The 16,634-nt window shown below is 42.5% G+C and overlaps 2 long non-coding RNA genes across 2 annotated transcripts in view; both read left to right on the top strand.

The window, feature by feature from the left end:
- The first annotated feature begins 231 nt into the window (after nucleotides 1-231).
- LOC130361099 (uncharacterized) lies at nucleotides 232-2,192 on the top strand. The gene is made up of 3 exons (XR_008890875.1): nucleotides 232-319; nucleotides 1,070-1,164; nucleotides 2,121-2,192. It is a non-coding gene; the product is annotated as an uncharacterized LOC130361099 (long non-coding RNA).
- A 5,455-nt stretch (nucleotides 2,193-7,647) lies between these two features.
- Nucleotides 7,648-16,634, top strand: part of LOC130360807 (uncharacterized) — a 46,646-nt gene continuing 37,659 nt past the window's right edge. The window contains exon 1 of the long non-coding RNA XR_008890804.1: nucleotides 7,648-7,769. This is a non-coding gene — a long non-coding RNA (uncharacterized LOC130360807). The remainder of the gene's footprint in view (nucleotides 7,770-16,634) is intronic.

Here is a 16,634-nt window from a genome sequence, read left to right as displayed (position 1 = left end):
GAGGTTGCCTATGGTTACATCTCCAGGTTGCTATGAGAGGCTGGTGTGTGTGAGACATTGATTTGCCACACCACTGCCATGCCTGGTGCAGATTGTTACTGACTTTGAGATTGCTGTACAGCTACAAAATGCACTGCCCTCTAGCACGATGGTGCTGACTCTTCACAAGTACTTAGGACGCATGCGCGTCCTGTTTAGACGTGTCGCTTGGCAACAGAATCACATGACCTGCAACAACAATGTCATATCCTCCATTGCTGCTCTGTTCCAGAAGTGGCGAATATCAGGGTCCACATGGAATACAATGGAGTACACAATGGTGAGTAAATCCATCCCTCCGTCCATCTGACGTAATATTACAGATTACAACACAGCTGCACGCAATTTCTGATTAAGGAAATTATGAACATTTTAATGTTTATTACACAATTTTTGGCAGAAAATAATATGTGATAGTATTTGCATATTCCCTATGTTAATGCACAGGTCACTTTTGATATACATTCATGTTTTTAGAAGATATTTTTGCACTAAATTGATTAATTATTGTAATGGTTCTGCGTGACCATAAATATGCACTATCTATGTCATTTGTTGTTTGAAAATGGTTTGGTGAGTATACCGAAACGTGGCCTCAGGTTGTGTGAATAAAATACACATTTTTTTGCACTTTAAAATGAAGTTGCCGCTGCCTATTTGCTAATATATATATATATATATATATATATATATATATATATATATATGTATATTGTTTATAGAGATATTATACCACACAAACAATGATTCCTTGTACCTCTAAATGTATGGTGTCCAATGGAGCATGCCACAATTGTTGTCAGATTGGAAATCATATAAAAGAAAATCTCTGCATGTAATAGGAGAACTCTCCGGCACAGCTATTAAAATCTTGTTTACAGCTCTATCCAAATTAGAGTTATAATATGGCTGTGGGAAAGAGCCCTTACTGGTACCAATAACCCCCTTCCCTGGTGCCCTGATGGTACACATTGTGTAAGGCACAATAAATTCAGCAATTTTTAATTCCTTTATTTCATGTTCTCTGCAGGATTACAAATTAGCGTGATACAGGAATAGCAGAGATTACGCGATGTAGAAGAGCTGACGTTACCATTACAAACAACTACTCCAGGGTTTCCTATGGTAATTATTAATTAAGGAATCCCTTAGACTTCCTAATGAAACAATTTCCTCTGTGCTCTTTGCTTACCAAACAGACATCACAGCCAGCAGGTGACATCAGAACACCAGAACACCATGTGCCAGTAGAGTCCAGCAGTGACACAATGACTGAATAGCAAATACTAAACAGGGGATTTATATAGAGAGAAAATGATTGGGAGAGATAACCTTTGTACATAACGAAATGACTGTGACTATAACAAGAGAGAGAGAAAAAAAAATCAAAATTCCTTTTTAGCATTCGCTATTCAGTCGTTGTGACATTGCTGGTCTCCGCAGGATCCGGCGATGTCGCCTGCTGACTCTGAGGTCTGCTGCTAAGCAAACAGTATAGAGAAAAGCATTCTATTGGGATATCTGAAGGACTTTCTTACTATTTATTACTATGTAGAACTACAGGATTTTCCTTATAAAAGTACAGGTTATCGCGTTGCAATTTGACAATTAGTTATTAAAAAGGACAAACTGGCTCTGTCCCTACTCAGCCCTGCTACATCTCTAACAGGTGTAGTGAATAACATTGGTTATCTCAAAGCAATGGTACTTGTCAATGAATTGGGGATCTAAGGCAGCAAATTAACTATTAGTTCTAGAAGTAGCCTTGAAAGCAAGAACAATGGTCTAGCAAAGGATCTAAGTGACTGTAGCCAAATTGTGATGGTTAGACAGCTGGGTCAGAGCACCTCCAAGATGGCAGATTTTGTGTGGTGTTCCTGGTATGCTGTGGTTAGGCCTGTATGTAGCTACCATTGTATGTTTTTTTTTAATGGAGAAAACCCATGCAAATACAAGAAAAGAAGAACCTACAAACTTCATGCAGATGACTGAAAGATCAATGGTGTGTAGCTGCAGGTGTATTGGCTACCCCAGTTTTTGACATATATATATAGGATGTTCACTCAGCTTTTTTATTTCAGAAAAGATACACACATCCCAGATATAAAACAAAGTGATGAAGACCATAAAATTGACCCTTTGCAAAACTTCCAATGAATAGGAATATCCCCGGAAGCCAAACCAACAAGAAAAGGAACATCTATGATGGGCACTCCTATTACTAATAAATAGGTCTAACTTAATAATTGGACTGGACTATAAAATAAAAAGTGATGTTTTATTCTAATGGACAACGCGTTTAGAGAGCCTTCTGCTCTCTTCAGATCCATTGACAGACCTGATGAAGATTTTTTTACCTTCTCAATCCTAACAAGGGGTGTAAGATCATTGTTGGGTATTTGGTTGGACATACAACATATGAGAGGGTCTGAACTTCAAACATCTGTATGGAGAAAATAATTAAGCTCATCCTTTATTTCATACTAGCTGAGTACGCGGCGTTGCCCGATTTCTCCTTCCTAATCCTTGTTGGGGAGGAAAATAAACAAAGGAGGAAGCTTTTTACTTCATATCCCGTCCTCATATATTGTTGTCATATCCCAACCTCATATTTTGTCCTCATATCCCGACCTCCTATCTTGTCCTCCTATACCGACCTCATATCCCGTCCTCATATCCCGTCCTCATATCCCGTCCTCCTATCTCGACCTCATATCTCGACCTCCTATCTCGACCTCCTATCCTGACCTCCTATCCCATTCTCCTATCCCGTCCTCCTATCCCGACCTCCTATCTCGACCTCGTATCTCGACCTCCTATCCCGACCTCCTATCCCGACCTCCTATCCCGACCTCCTATCCTGTACTCATATACCGTACTCCCATGTCGACCTCCTATCCCGACCTCCTATCCTGTCCTCCTATCCCGTCCTCATATCCCGTCCTCCTATCTCGACCTCCTATCTCAACCTCCTATCTCGACCTCCTATCCCAACCTCCTATCCCGACCTCCTATCCCGACCTTCTATCCCGACCTCATATCCCGACCTCCTATCCTGTCCTCCTATCATGACCTCCTATCTCGACCTCCTAACCTGTCCTCCTATCCCGACCTCCTATCCTGACCTCCTATCCAGTCCTCATATCCTGTCCTCATATCCCGTCCTCCTATCTCGACCTCCTATCTCGACCTCCTATCTTGACCTCCTATCCCGAACTCCTATCACGACCTCCTATCCCGACCTCATATCCCTTCCTCATATCCCGTCCTCATATCCCGACCTCCTATCCCGACCTCCTATCCCGACCTCCTATCCCATCCTCATATCCCATCATCATATCCTGTCCTCCTATTTCGACCTCCTCTCTCGACCTCCTATCCCGACCTCCTATCTCGACCTCCGATCCCGACCCGCAATATGTGTACCAGGTATTGAAATATCTCCAGCCGTACGGAAGTTATGCACGAACATACATTTCCCATTGATTTGCATGGGACTTTAACCCGATAACGACCATGGACGAGTATAGACGTCCAGGTCGGCAGCCGTTCTGGCACCTGGACGTTTATACTCGTCCATGCTTCTCGTGGGTGCTGTCCAGTGCAACCACGAGATCACAGCAGGGACTCGGCTGTAACACACAGCCGGAACTCTGCCACACTGCCGGGACCGAAGTAAACTTCGGTCCTGGCAGTTTAACCCTTACAGCCATGGTCGGAAGTGACCGCTGGCTGTAAGTGTTATGACAGAGGGAGGGAGCTCCCTCTGTCTTCCCTGCAGCACCCCGCAGCACGATTACGGGGTGCTGTGTGTGATCCCCAGCGGGCGGGGGCCTGCCGCACTGCCGGGACCGAAGAAAACTTTGGTCCCGGCAGTTTAACCCTTACAGCCGCGGTCCGAAGCGACTGCGAGCTGTAAGGAGTTTTGACAGAGGGTGGGGGCTTCCTCTGTCTCTCTCCTGTAGCACCCCGCAACGTTCGTGGGGTGCTGCTGGTTACCTGGGCATCTGTGGGTCTTTTCAAGGACCCCAGGTCTGCCCCGGTTATTGCCTGTCAAGACGTGCCAGTGCGGCCTATAATTTGTATAATGATATCCTGAAACCCAAATGGTGCTCCTCTCCTTTTGGGTCCCACCATGTGGCCATGCAACCAAATATGGTCTAAGCGGAGGTATTACCGAACTCGGGACGAACAGCATAATAAATTATGGGGCAATGTACAAAAATGTTTCAGATGCAATGTACAAAAAATATGTCCCACAAATTTTGCATTTGTGAAAAAAAAAGAAAATGTTAATTTTTCCACTGACTTTGTATCCATTCCAGCCACACAAAAAGGACTCAAAGTACTCACTTTTGGTCTAGATGAATACTTTAGGGGGTGAAGTTTCCAAAATGGCATCACTTGTGGGGGTTCTGTATGGTTCTGGCAGCTAAAACCCTTTGCAGGCATGAAGTCTATAATCCATTCGGCCTAAAATGATGCCCAGAAAGCCAAATGGCGCTCCTCTCCGTCTGGGTCCAAAAAATATGTACCAAAAAATATGCACCAAAATGATGCATTTGTGAAAAAATGCTAATTTAGAATTTTTAACACTGACTTTGTAATAATTCCTGCCAAAAAACTATGGTGTTACAATACTCACTGTACCCCCTAGCGAATACCTTGAGGGGTCTAGTTTTTAAAGTGGGGTCATTTGGGGGGGGGGGGGGTTCCTATGTTCTACCACCTTCAAATTTCTGCAAACCTTGCATAGCACATAAAAAAAGATGTACTTTTCAAATTTTCTAAATTTCAAGTTAAATTGTTAGGCTTCTAACTAATTTGAAATGTTAATTAAAAACAAAAATATCCTGTCAAAATAAAGTAGACATCTGAAAGTATAAGTTTCATAAACTATTTGGTCAGTAAGTATAAATATATGCAACCTAGTAGTGTTAAAATAGCAAAAAATCAATTTTTTAAAAAAAATGTCATGATTTTTTGCATTGTAAAAAAAAAACTACAAATGATGTCGGCTTACTTTTACTATGTACATGAAGGACAACTTGTGACAAAATAACAATGTCAGAATTATCGTAATTGGCAAAACGTTACCAGAGTTATTCTCTAATAAAGACAGACATCCCCGATTTGAAAAAACAGGCCTGGTCTTTCAGGGGCGTACAGGTTTATTTGTATTGGTCCTTAAGGGGTTGAACAAAAACCCCGACCCTCACAAATGGGGCGGTAGTTAAGGGTTAAATTAACTATCCTATATTTAAAGTGGACATATAAGTAACATGTGACCAAGTATTATCAAAATATCTCCAGTTGTTTGGAATTGATGCAGTAACATATATTTCCCATAGACTTGTATGGGACTTTAAACAAAAACCCTGACCCTGGCAAATGGGGGTGAGTAAGGGTTAAATTACCTATCCTATGTTTGTTGTTGACATATAAGTAACATGTGTGCCAAATTTCATGTTAGTATCTTTAGCTGTTTGGATGTGATGCTGAAACATACACACACACACACACACACATATATACCAAACTACAGAGGGTTAGGCTGGTCTATTGTGCGCATGGCTCTTGATAAATTCTGTGCACAGACTTCGGGATCTATGCTGTAGACTGTATTTAAACCTGCTCCAGTATGGTCTGACATTTCGGCGTACTTTCAGCAGATGCGACTTGTTGATGAAAAGTCACTTTTGATAAATTCAGCACCAATGCATTTTTCTGTCTAAAATAGACTAGAATGCATCATGTTCTAAAATTCCTCTAAAGCAAAAGTCGCTAAAAAGTCGCACATATTTAGACTGCAACTTTCTGTGTGACAAATTTAGGCAGGAAAAAAACAGTCTAAATCCTTTGATAAAATCTAAATCCAATTGGGGGAGATTTATCAAACCTGTCCAGAGGAATAGTTAACCAGTTGCCCATAGCAACCAATCAGATTGCTTCTTTAATTTTGCCCAGGCCTTGTTAGAAATGAAAGAAGCGATCTGATTGGTTGCTATGGGAAACTGGGAAACTTTTCCTCTGGACAGGTTTTGATAAATCTCCCCCCATTGAGTTTTATATATACATAGATATAGAGGAACCTACAAAGCATTTGACCCAAATGACCAAGTGAGTGTAAATATGACTGGTGGAAGTGTGCCTACAAGGGGGTTCAAGCAGAAGGGGAAAATTAGGGAAACAACTTTTTAGTACTTTTAACCCCTTAAGGACCAAGCCCATTATGACCTTAAGGACCAGAGTATTTTTGGCACATCTGACCACTGTCACTTTAAACATTAATAACTCTGGGATGCTTTTACTTATGAATTTAATTCCAAGATTGTTTTTGTGACATATTCTACTTTATGTTAGTGGTAAATTTCTGTCGATACTTGCATAATTTCTTGGTGAACAATTCTAAAATTTCATGAAAAATTAGAAAAAATTTTCCTAACTTTGAAGCTCTCTGCTTGTAAGGAAAAATAGACATACCAAATAAATTACATATTTATACTCATATTAAATATGTATACTGTATGTTTGCATCATAAAGTTGACATGCTTCTACTTTTTGAAGACACCAGAGGGCTTCAAAGTTTAGCAGCAATTTTCCAATTTTTCACGTAAATTAAAAAATCGGAATTTTTCAGGGACCAGTTGAGTTTTGAAGTGAATTTGTGGGTCTCTAGTATTCAAAATGACCCCCCCCCATATGTGACCCCATTTTGAAAACTACACCCCTCACGGAATGTAATAAGGGGTGCAGTGAGCATTTACACAACAAAATAACCCTAGGGGGTTAAATATCCTCTAAATTACATGTGCTACAAATACTAAAACTTAACTTTTATTACTCTTATATAAATATAACAGAAAAGGTGAGAAACACACGTTTAAAATTCCAGTACCACTAATGTCAGTTAGGTATATAAAAATTTACCCAATTTTTTTTTTTTAAATGAACTATGCCTGATGATAGTCTTTTTATATTTCACACTAATACACTTGCTTGCATACACTCATGCTCATTTAATCAAAATAGCAATCATTATGTGTGCACATATGCACATATGGTGGTCTTTCCCATTCACTAGTAAGTAAGATGTGCATTATAGTACTAATTTATTCACTCACTATTAAGTATCAATTATTTCATGTGTATTATAATTTATTCACCTATTATTATGTATATATCATTTATGTATCTATCATGCATCAATAATGTGGCAAGCAAATATTCAGGTCTTCTGAAAAATCGGTCTAACCATCATATACAAAATAGATAGAGGCCGTTTACACTCAACTATAGCCTCTGGTCCATCACTGTTGACCTACTTCTAGCTGGGATGGGGCGGACCAGCCCTGGCAGGGGTAGAGTTAACACCAGTGGAGAAGAGGCGTCCAACAGCGCATGCGCGGAAGCGCCTGCATAGACACACACATAGGCGCATACCCATGTATAAGAGTAACAAAACGGGTTTGCGCAAGTCAGTTGCGCGATGTCACGTGATCCAGGCCGATCATGTCCCAAACAGGTCAGATGACCTGGACAACAGCAAGATACGTATATTAATACTGGATACTGGATAGTAGTGACGTGTATGTTTATTTACATAGGCAAAGACACTGATTGGAGACGACTAACAACACTTTTGATTGTGTAGCTTAAAACAAGCGTGTGATGCAACCCTATATCCTGTCGAATGATTTGTGCAATCTTGGACTAAATCAAGAAATGGGTAAGTGATTGGCTGGTCACACATGAAACAACCTTATCAATTGGTAATTCGAGAGAGTGTTTTAGATTGGATGGTAACTTAATGAGGACACCCTGATACCACATAAAAGGGCTCATTTACCACTGACATTGAATGCTGTCAGTCCATCTCCTTGATAAAGCCACATGTAGTGGCGAAACATGTCGGGGGGTGACAGTATATGGTTTTAATACAGTCCACTATGTCTAAAACAAAAGGAATAATTAGGTAGGGTCAGATCAGGCCAGTGAGCCTTCTAGCCACACCTGCGGTGCACAGCAGGTTACGGAGATTGAGTGCCGTACAGCCACAAGTGATAGTTTCACAGTGATCTCTCTTTTGATAGCCACATATATAAGCGGCTTGAGCATTTTTATGTGCGAGCCACTGTAATAGTGGCATCAATATTTGTAGGGGTTCTTCACCTTACTGTGATATATATAAAGCCAAAGATAGTGCCCACATTGCACAGCATATAAAAGAGGGTAATATAACCCCTGATCTAGTTATGTGGAAAGAGACACAGGGCTGCTGAGTGTGGCACTAGATCAGTTTATACAATAACTGTTGAAATTCCATGATGGTTGCATTGGTGATGACCCACAGTGCTAGTTTTTATATACCTAACTGACATTAGTGGTACTGGAATTTTAAACGTGTGTTTCTCACCTTTTCTGTTATATTTATATAAGAGTAATAAAAGTTAAGTTTTAGTATTTGTAGCACATGTAATTTAGAGGATATTTAACCCCCTAGGGTTATTTTGTTGTGTTGGTTATTACCTCTACATGTGCTATTTGGCCTAATAGAGTAGCATGAATGCAGTGAGCATTTACACACAAGGGCATTTGACAGATCTTTGGAACAGTAGACTGTGCAAATGAAAAATTAAATTTGTCATTGTAACGGATCACTGTTACCGGCTGTTACCATGATCAGATCACTGTTCACGGTAACCGCCGACAAATCAGGATGATCGTGAGGTGGCACCAGTGCCACCTCACTCCTGCTGACAGCACCTATCACCCTTTTTTTCTGGGTCACCAGGGACCCGATTGACCCGGAATCACTGCATATTGCCAGTATGAATATCGCCGGTCTCAGGACCTCCCCAGGGGTTTGCATGGGGTGCCTGCTGAATGATTTCAGCAGGAATCCCGTTCCATTCACTGCCTAGTTACAGGCAGTGAATGGAAATATCCAGGGTGTACAGGTACCTGTACACCCTGTGTCCGGGACAGGCTAAAAGAAAAGAAAGGCAAAACATTTTTTTTTTTTTGCCATATTCTAAAACCCATATTTATTTTTTATTTATTTGCTTTTTTCTTTGATGGTCCTGTGTCATGGTTTACGCCATTTTGGAGTAACTACTACTTTTGATTACTTTTTGAATGAGTGGGTAAAGTGACCAAATATAGAAGTTACAGAGATATGTGGAGACCAATAGATGGACAAACGGTGGCGCCGCCTTGTGCCGTTACCAAAGGCAGAACTTGAGGCCATGAGACTTGAAAAAGAGAGCTGGCGCTCTTGAAACGCGTTGTCTGTTTTTACATTAATAAAAATGCTTTTTAATCCACGGTGCCCCTGGTGGATTTTACTGTTAGCGGTGTGCACCCCCCACAAACCTGGGGTTTTTCTTTTTCCTCCATTCGGACTCCTCCAACCACAACACAAATATGGAAGTTGTAACACTGTACAATTTTTACATTGTTCACTGAGAGAAATAACATGTTATTTTAACCCCTTAAGGACTCAGGGTTTTTCAGTTTTTGCACTTTCGTTTTTTCCTCCTTACCTTTTAAAAATCATAACCCTTTCAATTTTCCACCTAAAAATCCATATTATGGCTTATTTTTTGCGTCGCCAATTCTACTTTGCAGTGACATTAGTCATTTTACCCAAAAATGCACGGCGAAACGGAAAAAAAATCATTGTGCGACAAAATCGAAGAAAAAATGCCATTTTGTAACTTTTGGGGTTTTCCGTTTCTACGCAGTGCATATTTCGGTAAAAATTACACCTTATCATTATTCTGTAGGTCCATACGGTTAAAATGATACTCTACTTATATAGGTTTGATTTTGTTGCACTTCTGGAAAAAATCATAACTACATGCAGGAAAATTTATACGTTTAAAAATGTCATCTTCTGACCCCTATAACTTTTTTATTTTTCCACATACAGGGCGTTATGAGGACTCATTTTTTGCGCCGTGATCTGAAGTTTTTATCGGTATGATGTTTGTTTTGATCAGACTTTTTGATCACTTTTTATTCATTTTTTAATGGTATAAAAAGTTACCAAAAATGCGCTTTTTTTGACTTTGGAATTTTTTTGCGCGTACGCCATTGACCGTGCGGTTTAATTAATTATATATTTTTATAGTTCGGACATTTACGCACGTGGCGATACCACATATGTTTATTTATTATTTTTTACACTGTTTTATTTTTTTTATGGGAAAAGGGGGGTGATTCAAAGTTTTATTAGGGAAGGGGTTAAATGACCTTTATTAACACTTTTTTTTAAACTTTTTTTTTGCAGTGATATAGGTCCCATAGGGACCTATAACACTGCACACACTGATCTTTTACACAGATCACAGGCGTGTATTAACACGCCTGTGATCAGTGTTATCGGCGCTTGACTGCTCCTGCCTGGATCTCAGGCACGGAGCAGTCATTCGCAGATCGGACACCGAGGAGGCAGGTAAGGGCCCTCCCGGTGTCCTGTAAGCTGTTTGGGATGCCGCGATTTCCCCGCGGCGGTCCCGAACAGCCCGACTGAGTAGCCGGGTCACTTTCACTTTCTCTTTAGAAGCGGCAGTCAGCTTTGATCGGCGATGTGTGGTATTAGCCGCGGGTCCCGGCCGTTGATGACGCCGGGACCGACGCCATATGATGCGGGATCGCGGCGCGAACCCGCTTCATATAGCAGGAGCCGGCGTAGGACGTAAATATACGTCCTGCGTCGTTAAGGGGTTAATAATTTTCAATTAAGAAGTCATAGCAATTTTTAATTGTTTTTATATGATAAATAGAAATTTTTTTGAAATTTTTTATTTGTTTGTTTTATATTGTAATCATGGCAGATTGGTTATGGCGATGGACTAGAAATCCGTTGGGGTCTCCCCGCGCAGGTTCAAATCCTGCCGATTAGATTTATCTTTTCTGCCATGACATTTGATACCAAGGCTCGAAAACGTAACTTGTGCCCACTCTGTAACTCTGGAAAGTTCTCTCAAATCTTGGATGTAACTTGTTTTATATTGTGAAAACCTTTACTTAACATTTTAAACTTTCTCTTAACACCTAACCCTGTAATTGCTTAATTGCATGTACAATACACTGCAATACTGCAATGTTGCCTCTTGCCACTAACATTGCTGGCTTGGGTGCCTTCATCAGTCCCTTGACTGCCATAACAGCCACTTGGCTTTGATTGCATAACAGCGGGCTAACCTAAAGGCCCACCTCTTCATCTAGTAGCTTAGATTTCATGATTGCTATTCAACAAGCAGGTGTCAGCTATTTAGCATAGCAGCCATTCATAGTATATGAGTGATCCCACTTTATACATCTCATCCCGGTATTACGACTTACCTGGATTTCAAGTGTTGGGATGTCATAGCTGTATTTTAAATATTTGCTAAGAAGTAAAAAAAAAAGCTGTGAAAAGAAGAGTGGTCATTACATAATAATTAGGAGAGATTGCATCACTGCTGTTAAATTTTAAAAACTGTATAATATTGGAAAAGCCGTAAAAGAAACTTTTTAAATATCTTCTATTCTCTGTATAATTGAGGTTTAAACATAACATATATTCTTTATGTAATGCCTTCTGACTATTCAGTTCCTGACAATAACAGTATAGGAAATAATGTAATGGTTCTCTCAGTGTGGGCTCTTAATTATAATCATTATTTGACAAAAGAGAATATGATGCAGGACGAGGCTGGGGGGAAGTAGACTGTAAAAGAAGTAGACTGTTAAACAGAGGCGGCCGCAATGTAATTACCTGGAAAGCAGGCATTCTGCAAGCCATTCTGAGTGACTACTGTACTCAAGGCTCTGTCCACATCTTTTTCTTTTGATAGTTGATTGGTAACAGCTTCGTAAAATTACAACAGTTGGGGTTCATTTATAAATCTAAAGATTTAACTAGTTGATTTTAAAAATTCTAGAAAAAATGAGTAGGTACACACTAACGGAAACTAAGTTCAGGTGAGGTGAATTTACTGCCACCACAGAGGCCCTTTTTTTATGCATATTTGTGCAGTACATTTGCTACAGATTGTACTCTTCCTGTTGCACAAAGTTTGCAACATCATCATAGGCCTCTTGTGGATCTTTTCAAATGTATTGTGCTAACTAAAATAAGATCTGCATGTGATCCACGGTTTTCAAATATTTCTGAATGTTGTACTTTAGAGATGAGTGAATCGAAGCTGACAAATCCGAATTTGTTACAAATTTCATAAAAATTTTGATTAGCAAAGAATGCAAATATTGCCGTGATTCTATCGCACAAATCACTTCATTAAACTTCATTTAGTGTGGTCCAGGCTCCAGGGCATCTAAAATGGTGGATCCACATGTGGGGACATGGGGCAAGGAACTCTGGGAAGGTGAGAAGACAAGGCGGGAAGGGGGATAGGCAGGAATACCTTGAATTACATGCAGAATGCAGCCTATCAGCAGCCAGTCACCCCTGTGAGGTCACAGCCCTATATAATCGGCAGCGATATTGCAGCCAGTCCCTTCAGTCACTGCAGAGAGATAGGACAGACAGTGTTTGTGTTACACAGAAAATCTTTTTCCAGCAGCGTTTCACCTCCTAGTCACATCAGCGTTCATGTGGACAGAGAGCAGTATTTTTTTTCCACTCAAAAGGATTTTTACTACAGCCATTAACCTCCCAATAACTTTCTACAGCATTGTATTACAGAGAGGGGCAGAGAGCTGTGTGTTGCCTCATACATTTCAACAAGCTGCACACCACATATCTACATCTAAGTAGTTTACTATTTTGTAGCTGTTAATCTGTCAAGGGACTAGATACTGTGAAAGTCCAGGCAAAAGTAATCACCGGCTGGTGTTTTATTCCATTACGTTTTTTTAAGCGTACTGTAGTGCATTTTTCTGCCCGCATAAGTGCATACCACATACCTACATCTAAGTAGTGTACCATTTTGTGCCTGTTAATCTTTAATGGGCCTAGATACTGTGAAAGGCCAGGCAAAAGTACTCACAGGCTGGTGTTGTACTCAAATACTTTTTTAAGCGTACTGTAGCACATTTTTATGCCCTCATAAGTGCATGCCACATACGTACATCTAAGTAGGGCACAATTTTGTACCTGTTAATTTGGCAAGGGCTTAGATACTGTGAAAGTCCAGGCAAAAGTACTCACTGGCTGGTATTCTAAACAAATTCTGCTTTAAGTGTAGTGAAGCGTATTGTACTCCCCTCATATACGCACTAAGTATGTCAGGCAGAGAAGTGCCAGGATGTGCACAGAGGAGTGGCAGAGGCCTAAATTCATCAGGCAGAGGTTGCAGCAGAGTAGGGACGAATGGAAGCAGGAGTGGAAGCAAGAGGCCTGAGCTCCCGGTATCAGCGAGTGGTCGAGTCTCAACCAGCAACCCATCTGCCATCATCGATTGGTTAACAGGGCCATCCACTTCATCACAAGTGACATCTGATACACCCAGTCAACAGTCGGTGGGTTCCTCAGACACAAAACTCAGTTGAAATGGCCCGGGAGCAATCCCTGTCCTCCCATTGCATCTGTCATATGATATTCCCTCCAGTAAAGAAGTATCTTATGCTGTGGGTTTAGCTCCATTATTCAGTGAGGACAATCTAATAGAGGACAGTCAGCAGCTACTGCCCAGCCAATAAGTAGAGAAGACATCTGCTGCTTCCTCCGCTAGGCGGGCAAGTAGTGATGAGGAGAGTGTCGTGGGAGGTGGTGTCACCAGCGTTCAGAGTCCTGAAGCAGACACTCTTGAGGAACCTGAGGAGGACATCAGTGAAGTGCAGACACAACTCGATGATGAGGGTTGCAGGTTGCCTGTGAGACAGCAGCTGAGCCAGCAAGGTGGTAGCATGGTTGGCAGTCAGCATGGTGGCAGAAGTGGAAATTCTGGAGCCAAACGTGCCCGGGGGGACCTCCTGCTTCGCGGCAGCCTATCTTCCCAGGAGGTAGTGGAACATGGGTTCCTGGAGCCGGCGGCAGTAGAAGTCAATTAGTGCGGACTATAGGTGGGAAAATCAGCTACTTGGCGGTCATTCAGTTTTTCATCAAGCATCCAGAGGAGGTTCATATAGCCACATACAAGATATGTCGGCAGAAGGTGAAGCGTGGCCAGGGTCCCAATGTTGGCACCACGGCCCTGTGTCAACATATGCTTCGCCACCATAAAGTGGCCTTGGAGAACCGTGGCTCCGATGTAGTGGTCCAGCCTGCTGCATCACCCAGAGGCACGCCGCTCCCTCTTTCAGCCAGCCAAGGCTCCACCACCTCAGCCGAATAGAGCTGTGTGTCATACCCTCCTTCTGTCTCTCCAGATGGTCCTGATCCTCCTACTTTTAGTCAGTCATTCCGCCAACATTCCATCGGCAAAGCCATGTCCAAGAGACAACAGTATGCCCCCACTCATCCAATGGCACAAAGGCAGAATGTTGCTGGTGCTGCAGTTACTCCCTTTTCAAGTGGTGGACTCAGCACCTTTCAGAGAACTGATGGCGTGTGCCGAGCTGAGGTGGAGAGTGCCAACCCGTCATATCTTTGTTAATAAAGCAGTACCAGCACTGCACAATTTTGTGGAAGGAAGGTGGGCCAGTTGGTGTGTGTACCAAAGTGCACGGCAGCGGCGACGTCTGGAGCTGTAACTATGGTCAGGGACAATACATGTCCTTTACGGCTCACTGGGTGAATGTGGAACCTGCACAGCCACAACACTAACTTGGACAGGTCACGCCGCTTCCTCCTCCACGCACTCAGGCCGTTGGTCCTGTGACAGTGTGCGACTCCGCCTCCTCATCCTCCACCGTGTCCTCAGCCTCCACTGCCCAGACAAGTTTCAGTGCCTCTTCAGCATACCATGTGTGCAGGGCACGTCGGTGTCACGCTGTTCTTCACATGGTTTGCCTTGGCGAACAGAGTCACACAGGGGAGGAACTGCTAAAAGTCATTCGTAAAGAAATCGGAGCATGGCTTACTCCACAAAAACTAGAAATGGGAACCATGGTGACTGACAATGGGAAGAACATCTTGTCTTCGCTGCGACTGGGAAAACTGAGCCATGCGCCCTGCATGGAACACGTGTTCAATCTGGTTGTCAAGCGGTTCCTGAAGTGTTCCTCCCCTTTGCAAGACATCCTAATAATGTCTGAATTTTAACATCAGTGTTGAGGGATAGCCAATGTCACTGTATACATCTACCACAGTAATTCACCTAAATTCCTGTATTGTCTTGTTCTAATTGTTACACATCCACACCGTCTATCTGGTGTAGGATTCTATTGTGGCACTTGTAGTCCGCTGCAGGCATCCTCTATTGTATGCATTTTTATGCTGGGGATCATCCCTAGCAATGGACTACAAGGGCAGGATCTGCTCCCCCAGTATAAATGCACAACTGCATTTGGGGTTGAGCACCTCCAGCCATTTGAGACCACGTTTTTTGTTGTGGTTTACATCCTAACAATGGGAAGGAAACTTTGCATGAACTTCAGCCACTCATACATCGCAAAACACACACTCCTTGAGCTGCAGCATCAGAATGGTATCCCCCAGCACAGTCTGATTTCTGACGTTGCCACACGTTGCAATTCCACCCTCCATATGTTGGACTGACTGTAACAACAGAGAAAAGCCATCACTGATTTCTTAATAATCAAAGCGGATAGGGGTACTCCACTGTGTAACTTCAATGGGAATCAGTGGCAACTCATACGTGACACCAGCTGTTTGCTCAGGCCCTTTAAGGAAGCCACATTATTAGTAAGTCACCAGGATTACGGGATGAATGATGTCATTACTCTGCTTCATTTCTTACAGTACATGTTGGCAACAATGGCTAGTCAGGGCACTGGAGATGTGGTCCCCACATTTCATGGCCACATAAGCCCTGTGGGGGCTGACCTGGAGGAGGAGGAGGAGAGCGAGGGACACAGTGGAGCACAGTTTAGGTTTCGTCAACTGGGCGGCTTTTCTAGTAATCTGACTGAAGAGGAGGAGCAGCCAGAGGAGCTAGAGGGTTATGAGGAAGGCGAGACAGTGGACCAAGACACACCGTGGCAATATGCAGTGGAGATGGAGGCAGGGAGTCCCTCTGAGTCACTTGCACAAATTGCAAGATGCATGCTCCCTTGCCTGTGTAATGACAGTCCGATTGTCACCATTTGACAGCGGGATGACTTCTGGATCTCCACCTTATTGAAACCTTGCTACTGCCACAAAATAGGGGCCTTTTTTTACACCCACTGAGAGGGAGGACAAACTGACCTATTACAGAGGCATCCTATGTAGTCAGTTGGCCGATGCCTATCGGTGCCATCGTCCATCCTCTCGCAGGTCTGAATTAGGGGGCCCCCTGTGCACACCTTCCACTGCCATGGCTGCTGGGGAGGGGTGGCAGCAGCAGTACCAGCTCCATCAGCAGCAGCCTGAGTCTACAGTTGCTCATGAGTACCTTTCTTCACCCGCATAGTGAAGCAACTAATCAGCAGCAGGTAGACATAGAGCAGGACCTGTACCAGCAGGTGGTGGCATACCTTGACATGCCCATGCCATCACACATTGAAAACCCGCTAGATTTTGGGCAGCCAAACTTGA

This window comes from Hyla sarda, chromosome 3, assembly GCF_029499605.1.
Source record: "Hyla sarda isolate aHylSar1 chromosome 3, aHylSar1.hap1, whole genome shotgun sequence".
Taxonomy (NCBI): domain Eukaryota; kingdom Metazoa; phylum Chordata; class Amphibia; order Anura; family Hylidae; genus Hyla; species Hyla sarda.
This window is presented reverse-complemented; position numbering and strand designations above follow the sequence as displayed.